The 9781-nt window shown below is 43.1% G+C and overlaps 1 pseudogene; it reads left to right on the top strand.

Moving 5' to 3' along the window:
• Positions 1 to 4996: 4996 nt before the first annotated feature.
• LOC101840778 lies at positions 4997 to 8207 on the top strand (annotated as a pseudogene).
• The last annotated feature ends 1574 nt before the right edge of the window (positions 8208 to 9781 follow it).

Raw genomic sequence — 9781 nt, forward strand, 5'->3', positions numbered from 1 at the left:
CATCTTTAGCCCACAGAGTCATTGCCATATCAGCTACCTTCCGTCTCACTAGAGCTACCCACCGGCTCCTGCATCCCCCAACTCCAACGACAGAGATGAACTGCCAGGATGGCTCACACTGAGCTTTTTTATATCAGTGACTATACTCAAATGACACTAGAAAATGTTCTTTTGACTACACTGGTACACTTTCCATATTTTTGAAATCACTGCATTTTAAAGATGAATATGTATATTACATACATTTTAAGACTTCAATGCAAAGCTAGGCACCAGGCATGCTTATAATCGTATAACTTAATTACTCCAGCTTCTTTTCCTTTATTTTTAGGTCACTCTCATGCTTTTTATACAATAGTGCTACAGTGAAAGAAATAAACTTTGGGCATTGTTATCCATAACAGAATTCAGAGGTTTGGGTTTTGTGCACACTCACTAAACTGTAAGAAAGCCCTTTGCCTCCTGTCAGTTATGGGCTATTACTCCATGAAAGCAAGAAAGGATTGATTTTTTCCCTCTGCTTCAGAGTTCTTTCCGGCCAGGCTCGCTGACTTTAGAAGTGACATCTAGACCCTGACTTTTCTTCCACCTTAAAATTTGACACAAAGTTCCTTTAAACAGTGTCAGGGTGCATTAGATCAAGAATACAGTCATGGAATCCATGATAGGAGTATGACCAATGGCATTAGGTTGTCACAGGAGACAGAAATGACAACAGACAGAGACTTGGCTGTACCTTCAACTCCCTTCTAGTGTGTTAAGGGACCTAACTTCCAGGTCTTTAAGAAGTTATTGCTACATTCTTTCAACTAGCAATATTCAATGATTGAGACATTGGGTCCAGATTAAGATGACAGTTAAAACAACATCATTACATTTATACAGTGGCTTGTGTCTTTCAAAGTCTTTTACTTTTATTATCTAATTGGATCCTCACAAATGTCCTGAGATGTGATTGGGGAAGACATTGTCATTACCCTCTTGTTGATCATGAGGTTTGATTCAATGTTCACAGTCACAAAACCAGGAAGAGGCTAGAGTTTGGCTGTCTAGTCATTAAGGTACCAGTGCTCCTAGATGCCCAACGTTTCCCACATCTTGGAAGGTATCTGTGATGGTTGATCTTGTTTGCCAGCTTAAAGGAATTTGAAGTCACCTTGGAAACAAATCTCTGGGAATGTCTTTGAGGGATTATTTAGATGAATTTAGGGGGGAGGTGCAGGACCCCCACAAATGTGGGCAGTACTGTTGTTTGGGCTGGATTCGGGGCTGTGTAAAGAGGAGAAAGTCAGCTGAGTGCAAGCATTCGGGTGTCTCTGCTCCCACACTGCAGACCATGTGGCCAGTTGCCCCCTTGCTTCCTCTGGCAATCCTTCACCACCATAATGGGTTGTATCATCTGGAAGTGCAAACCAAAATAATTCGCCATTTGTGGGGCGTTTTGTTACAGCACCCAGACTAGTTTCTCACCCTCGTGTTGTCATCTGTCTCTATGAGCCACTACATCTCCAGTGAACTCTTCCTGCCAGGTCTCACATCCTGTATGTATACACCCTGGCCATTCTGCTTTCAAAGCATATAGAAATATCTGTTCTGTTTCCTTGGTCTCCACTACATATATCCCTGTCTAAGCTAGCGTCACCTCTATCCTGAATGATGCCTCTAGCTGCCCTCATGGCCACTGGTTTCTCGGCTTGTATTCCCATCATCTATCTCTCTCTTCACAGCAGCCAAATGATGTTCATAAAATGCATATGGAATTGTGTTCCTTTGCAACGTAGAGTCCTTTGCCCAGCTTTTTATGAGCCCCAAGTTTTCATCCTAGACATGAATACTTCAAAGTCCACTAAGCCAGCTATCTTCTGCCTCTCTCTCATATCTTCCATATCCTACCCATGCCTTCCTGCCTCGTGTGTCACAGCTGTGTCTGGCTCTCTCTCCGCTTTGAGAGCTGATCATACTCGCTTTTTTTCTAGTTCAGACCATAGACCAATACCCCATCTTCCTGCTGGCAATCCCCTTCATTTTCCAAGATTGTACTTGGACTCTGCACTTCTTGAATGCCCAGGCTGAAGGAGATCCTGTCTGACTCTTCCGTGTTGCCTTGTGTTACCTCATCACAGTCTCTAAATTATAGTAATGCTTAACTCAGTCACTAAATGCACTCTATGCGTTTAACTAGTGTTCACATACCTTTACTAGGAGCCTGGAGTGGTGGTGCGTGTCTAAGCAACATTGGCCTTCATGATAACCTTCTTATGATTCTTTCAGTTGAGGAAATGGTGACATAGAAACATCTTTAGTGTCACCTACTGCAGAAGGGCATAAACACAATTGTCCTTGCTTTTGGATGAAGGTCTTGTTTATTCTGTTCAACACTGAATGTCCATCTTCTAGAATAGATCTGTACCTAGTAAGCACTCAATGTTTGTTGAATGACAAGGACCCAGAGTCTGATTCTCATAAAGTTATCCTGCATGTACCCCATTATCTATATTCTCCTGGAAACCTTGGTATTCCAGGAGCTGTCCTGTCTAACATTTCCTGAGATAGTTCAGTGTCTTTCATCAGAAAAAATATTTGAAATTAAAGTTTTTATCCATCTGGAATCTTAATGTTAGTTGCAGCTAACATTAATGTGGTAATGCATAGTTTTTATAGTGCTTTCCATATATATCTTGTCACAGAACAATAGCACAAGGAATGAAATTATTTCTGTCCCCTTCCAGAGGTAGAAATAGTCACTGCTGCCATCTCATCAAGTTAACATAGTAACTCTTCAGCTGCAGTTGAATCTAGATGAGGTCAATCACATGCTAAGAGTTGTGTCAGTTATGTCCCAGGGAACTTGTATTTGTGTTGGTAATACTCATTTTGAGTAGAGTTGGAGCTTTCTGGGAATACCCATGTGTTAACTAATAATTTTTTTTCAAGTGGGACAAGTTAGATTTTTCTTGGCAAGGCCAGGGAGAACCAAATTAATCAAATGATGATGTTATTTCATTTTGTTTTTACTGGGCTTGTAAGGTAGCTCAGAAGTGGAGTGTATGTATGGTATGTGTAAAGCCCTGGGTTCAGCCCCAGAGTAACAACAAGAACAAATTGCCTTCAGTTTCTCTGTATTTTATGGAACACTCTATGACATTGCCAATGGCCCACTCTGGCACATTCCCCTTATTTCTCTTGAGCCAACTCAGCTATTTCCAGTGGACTCCCTACCCTCATAAGTTTCCTTTCCAGCATTCACTTATATCATAGATTCATTGATCTTGGAGATATTTGCTATGTTTCCTCTCAGTGTTGCTTTCCCAGAGGTATCTGAGTTGCCTTATGCCCAGTCTGTGCAGATTTTCTCCTGCTTGTACACAGCTCCTTTGATGGAGGAAGTCCTTTTGTATATATGTTTGTCTTACTGGCTGATAAATAAAGCACTGTTGGCCAATAGGGAGGCAAGATAGGCGAATTAAGAGTTGAGGAGGGGGCCGGGCGTTGGTGGCGCACGCCTTTAATCCCAGCACTCGGGAGGCAGAGGCAGAGGCAGGCAGATCTCTGTGAGTTCAAGGCCAGCCTGGTCTACAGAGCGAGTTCCAGGACAGCCTCCAAAGCCACAGAGAAACCCTGTCTCGAAAAAGAAAAAAGAGTTGAGGAGGATTCTGGGAAATGTAGTCAAGAGTAGAGAATCCCCATGTGATCCCGGAAAGAGAGGACATGTTAGGATGGCATCCTTGGAAAAATAAGTCCTTATAGAAATATATATTAGTAGTCATGGATTAATACTTAAGACAGAATTAGCCAATGAGAAGCCCTGGACATTGGCCGACAGCATTATAACTAATAGAGTCTCTGTGTGTTATTTGGGGTTGATGTGGCTCTGGGCCCTGGCTGGCGGGAAGACTGCTCATTACACTCCTTAGTTTAATTTGATATTGTTAGGTTTTAAAAGAGGTTGCATCTGTCTCTCCAGGATGCTGCAAACAATTAATTAAGCACAATATATACTTGAGACACAATTCCAGAAAGTCATAAAGACGTTGCGAGGAGGGTGTTTAACATATTCTGTGAAGACTGAAGAATGTAGATACAAGCTGGCAAGGTCTTTTAAAAATTAGGCATTTTGCATAGATGGCTAAAACTAGATGTGGTAGGGATAATGTTGCATTGTCCTAAAATCGTGCATTATTTCCCATTTCCTGGATGGAGAAGAACACAATCTCCCCATTACAAAGCAAATTGGATTGGGGAGACTACGGGGGTAGACAATGGCTATAAGACCTTCTTCATCAATTTTCTGTTACCTCTTTGTTTGGTCTTCCTTCCCTGTGGCCACATGCCATGACAACTACATGCCACATTTAAAATGGCAGCCTTGCAAGATAGAAAGAGCTTGGATCCCTGAATTATTGGGTAGAAGAGAATATCTAAGACCAGTTCCATGAACCAAATTGACTTTTATTATTTACTTATTTTTCAGTACTGGGAATAAGACCTAGGGCCACTTGCATGCTAGACAAATTCTCTATCAGTAAGCTGTACCCCCCAATCCTTATTTTGCAAAAACGTTAAAAGTTTTGAGAATTAGTTGATGGCCTTCAGCTCTCAGTACTCCTGCCTCAGCCTCCTGAGTAGCTATGTGTGATAGTTTGATATAAGGATGGTCCTCGTAGGCTCATAGATTTGAGTGCTCAGTCACCAGGGAGTGGCACTATATAAAAGGATTAGAAGATGTGGCTTTGTTGGGGGAAGTGTGTCACTGGAGGTGAGCTTTGAAAATTTCAAAAGCCCAAGCCAGGCCCAGTGGCTTGCTCTTCCTTCTGCCTGCAGATTTGGATGTAGAACTCTTAGCTACTTCTCCAATACCATGTGTGCCTTGCTTTCCACCATGATGACAATGAACGAAACCTCTGAAACTGTAAGCAAGCCTCTGTTAAATACTTTTTCTTATAAGAATTGCCATGACCATCTCTCTGCTCCTCCCTGTTCTACAGACAGCCACATCTTTTCCTGTAGTGTCAGCCTCGTTCCTGAGACACAATGGTGAAGGTTAGAGTGAATGGATTTGGTCGTATTGGATGCCTGGTTTGCAGGGCTGCCTTCAATTCTGGCAAAGTGGACATTGTTGCCATCAATGGCCCCTTCATTGACCTCAACGGCATGGTCTACAAATTCTAGTGTGACTCTACCCATGGTGAGTTCAAAGGCACAGTCAAGGCTGAGAATGGGAAACTTGTCATCAATGGGAAGGCCATCACCATCTTCCAGGAGCAAGATTCTGCCAACATCAAATGGGGTGATGTGGGTGCCGAGTATGTTGTGGAATCTACTGGTGTTTTCACCACCATGAAGAAGGCTGGGGCCCACCAAGGGTCACTGTCGCCGCCCCTTCTGCTGATGCTCCCTTGTTTGTGATGGGTGTAAACTACGGCAAGTAAGGCAATTCCCTCAAGATTGTCGGCAATGCTTCCTGTATCGCCAACTGCTTAGCCACCCTGGCCAAGGTCATTCATGATAACTTTGGCATTGTGGAAGGACTCATGACCACAGTACATGCCATCACTGCCATCCAGAAGATTGTGGGTGGTCCCTCAGGGAAGCTGTGGAGTGATGGCTGTGGGGCTGCCCAGAACATCATCCTTGTATCCACTGGTGCTGCCAAGGCTGTGGGCAATTCCTACCTCCAGTGTGTCCATCATGGATCTGACATGCTGCCTGGAGAAAGCTGCCAAGTATGAAGACATCAAGAAGGTGGTGAAACAGGCATCCGAGGGTCCACTAAAGGGCATCCTGGGCTACACTGAGGACCAGGTTGTCTCCTACAACTTCAATAGTGACTCCCACTCTTCCACCTTTGATGCTGGGGCTCGCATCGCTCTCAATGACATCTTTGTAAAGCCCATTTCCTGGTATGACATTGAGTTTGGCTACAGCAACAGGGTGGTGGACCTCACGGCCTACATGGCCTCCAAGGAGTAAGAAGCCCACCCTGGACCATCCACCCCCAGCAAGGACTCGAGCAAGAGAGAGGCCCTGGCTGCTGAGCAATCCTTGTCCAACAACCCCACAATGATCACATCTCCCTCACGGTTTCCATCCCAGACCCCCAGAATAAGGAGGGGCTTAGGGAGCCCTGCTCTCTTGAACATCATCAGTGAAGTTCACTGTTTGCCCCCCCCAAAAAAAAGAGTTTCCATGACCATGATGTGTCTTCACAGCAACAGAACATTAACTAATACATCATGCCACCAAGCTTGGCTAAAGCTGTGTACTACTAAATTGCAGAGATTTGGGGATAGTTTGTTATGGCCATCAGCATTCAAGACTACAACTGATATGAAAGGCTGAGGAAATGAAATTGAGACCCCCCCCCCACTGTACATTGTTCCTTTTCCTCAGGTTCAGTAACTGGTTTCAAGTGACATCATTTCCCTGGTGTCAGGATTTGCTGTATATGCTTCATGGATTGGATGTGCAGCTCCTTGTTTGAAATTGACGTGTAGGAGGGTAGAGTTGCTAGACTGAAACTCATGCATGGAACATCCTTGTCTAGAAGATGTGCCAAGGTTGAGCAGCAGAAGTCGAGACTATATATACTCATACATATAAGAGTATAACAACAGTGACAACTAGATCTCCCAGGTCTCATTCTCCAAGCTCCAAGACAGCCACACATAGTTTATCCTTATCCACGGGTTTTGACTTCCTACGGTTTCAGTTAACTATGACCAACCCACTATCATATCAAAGAAAGATGAGTTCAGAACAGTGGTATGCATTTTGAGAGAGAGAAAGACCATATTCACATAACTTTTATTAATATATACATTTACACATGCTCTGTTTTATTGTTAGTTATTGCTACTTTCTTACCATGTCTAATTTATAAATAAAACTTTAGGCACAGCACTTAAGAAAAAGCATAGCATTCATAGGGTTGGATGCTTCCTGTGGCTTCAGGTACCCACTGGGGTTCCTGGAATAGACCCCCTACAGATAAGGTGGACAGACTGCATTCACATCCAATTCCCAAGAGATCTCTTCCCCATTCCTGTTCTCAAAGTGTGATGTCAGAGACTAACATTAACATGGGGAAATTAATACAAGCCCTAAGAGCATGCTGGGAGTTTAAATGAGCTCAGAAGTCTCACCGAGGTAAAGAGTTTAAATGTGTCTCAAAGCACTAATAAGGTTCTTAGCAAGTAATGAAAATGAACCCACTCCCCACAGCATTGACCTGGAAGTGTGTCTTTGTTGTTTAAATTATGATTACAATGTTCTGGGCTACATTTTATTAATGAGCTCTAAATGGAAGTGTTTATCTCAGGAGGAAGTACTATTTCTTCCTATTGTCCCTGGTGATGCACTAAACATACTAATTGATATGAAGCTGATGTTCTAGGAGACAGGAAAGCCCCAGGGCCTTTGTCACATCGACAACTGTGGCTAGAGTCTTTTAAGGGCCCTGTCAAATCTAGGCTGGAAACAGGCTACTCTCATTTCCCAGCATCCCTGAGCTCGCAGCTCTGCGTGATTCACCAGCCACTCTGCTTGTTGGGAAAGAGCGCCCCCTACATGAGTAGGGGCCTCATGGGGCTCTGGAAATCCTCCCACTCCTTCCTGTTTCATGAAAATTTTCAGATGGCTTTACCTCCCTGTCTTAGTTAGGGTTTTTAAAACAGACACCATGCTCACAGCAACGCTAATAAAAACACTTAATTGGGGTGGTTCACTTACAGTTCCAGAGGTTCAGTCCATTGCCATCATGACAGAAAGCATGGCAGCATGGAGACAGATATGGTGCCTGCTACACATTTTGCAGGTGAGTGTGCTACACATCTTAAAGGCAACAGGAAGTCAACTGACAGTCACACTGAGGGAAGCTTGAGCAAAAGAGATCTCAAAACCTGCCCCCACAGTGATGCACCTCCTCCAAGGCCACACCTCATAGTGACACTCCCTTTGGGATCCGTTTTTTCAAGCCACCACACTCTCCATCTCCAATTTTATCAATTAGTCACTTGAATGAAGAGTCAATCACCTCCTTCAAGCCATGGTAAACTAGAATTGGGGGTGTAGCTAAGAGGCAGAATGCCAGAAGGATATGGATTGAATCGCCAGTGCTGCCAAAAGTAAAATAAATAAATAAGGGCATAAGCTACAACCTTAATGGACTACAAAAGATTCATTCCTAATGCATAAAGAAAAATATTAGAAGTAAGGACAAAATACCAAGTATACCAAATAGAGTAACTGAAAGTTCTGGGACCAGCAGATGCCTCGGTATGTAAAGTTGTTTGCTGCGAAGCCTGAGGTCTTGAGTTCTATACCTAGAAGTGACATGGTGGAAGGAGGGAACCAACTCCTGCAAGTTGCCCTCTGACCTCCACATGTGCACCGTATGCCATGTGCAAGCGTGTGTGCGCAATGCACACTCATTTATTTATTGTGTGTGTGTGTTGTGTGTGTGTGTGTGTGTGTGTGTGTACATGCAAGTGTCTGCAGGTGCTTGCAAAGGTTAGAAGAGGGAGCTGGGTTCCTTGGAGCTGGAATTAAGCATGACAAGGGTGCTATGATCTAAACTGGGGTCTTCTGGAAGAGCAGCAGGTGTGTTTAACTGCTGCACCATCACTCTAGTCCCCCACCATTGAAGAACTCTTAAAAATCCCTACCTGCCCCCAAAAGTAAGACAGAAACATGAAAATGTGAAATACCAGTGAATGTCTTAAGTCAAGTTTTGCAATAAATGAAAGAAACCTTGAGCTATAGTATAAGTGCCACAAAGAGAAACAGCTCCTTACCTCCAACTAGATTAAAAAATGTTACTTTTTATAGTAATACCTAATCATGTGGAGGAGATGGGAACATTGGCATTTTTCAAACACTCCTGGCTGCAGAAGCAGAGAAAATTAAACAACTCCTTAGAAATATTTATCTGAGATCTTAAAAAGTGTTACCATGTAGCATCATTCATAGGGATGAATTCCAAGGAAATAAATAAGAATATATGTGAAAAATTATGTGAAGGACGCTTAGGACAGAATTATTTAAAACAGTAGAATTGGAAAGTAACCCAAATCTAACAACAGGAAATGGGTAAAATAAACTGGAATATCCATAGACTTATGTATAGCCATGAAATGTTGCATTCTGGAACATCTGAAACCCTAGTATGTGGCTGAGGGAAGATGGAAAGTCATGAAACATGGAAGTCCAATTTTGAAAGATAATAAGCAATCCAATATATTTATGTAGGAAATAGTAAAGAACCAATTGTGAAAATATTTAATGGTTGTTATGTTTTAAAAGTTAAAAATCACATATGGCCAGCAAACCTATGGAAGTACGTTTAATTTTACTGTGAGTATAGGGATATAAGTCTGTCCACCACAGAGTTGTATAACTATGGCTTCTGGCAGAAGTATGAGAAGGCATGAGGGCAAACAGAATTCCTCCTAGACACTGGGAAGCGTGTGAGCACTCTGGAAAGCAGCTGGCATTGTCTTAGGGAATTAAAGACTCACAGACCATGTGACCCAGCAGCTCTGCTCACAGGTGCACTCTTCGCATGTGTGAGAGAACAGGCAGGCAGGAGCTGCATGCGGGGAGGCGGGCAGCTCTGAGGTACAGGTGGACGACAAGGAACTCAAGGCCAGACTTGGCTATGTGGCAAGTTTGAGACCAGCCTGGGCTACATGGGACTGTCTCAAAACAAAAACGACAAGCAAAAGACATATGAATACCTTACAGTAGCAGAACTTTGGGAGTAATTTAAATGATCACCAACTGG

The sequence above is a fragment of the Mesocricetus auratus genome, unplaced genomic scaffold (assembly GCF_017639785.1).
Source record: "Mesocricetus auratus isolate SY011 unplaced genomic scaffold, BCM_Maur_2.0 Super-Scaffold_100013, whole genome shotgun sequence".
Classification (NCBI taxonomy): domain Eukaryota; kingdom Metazoa; phylum Chordata; class Mammalia; order Rodentia; family Cricetidae; genus Mesocricetus; species Mesocricetus auratus.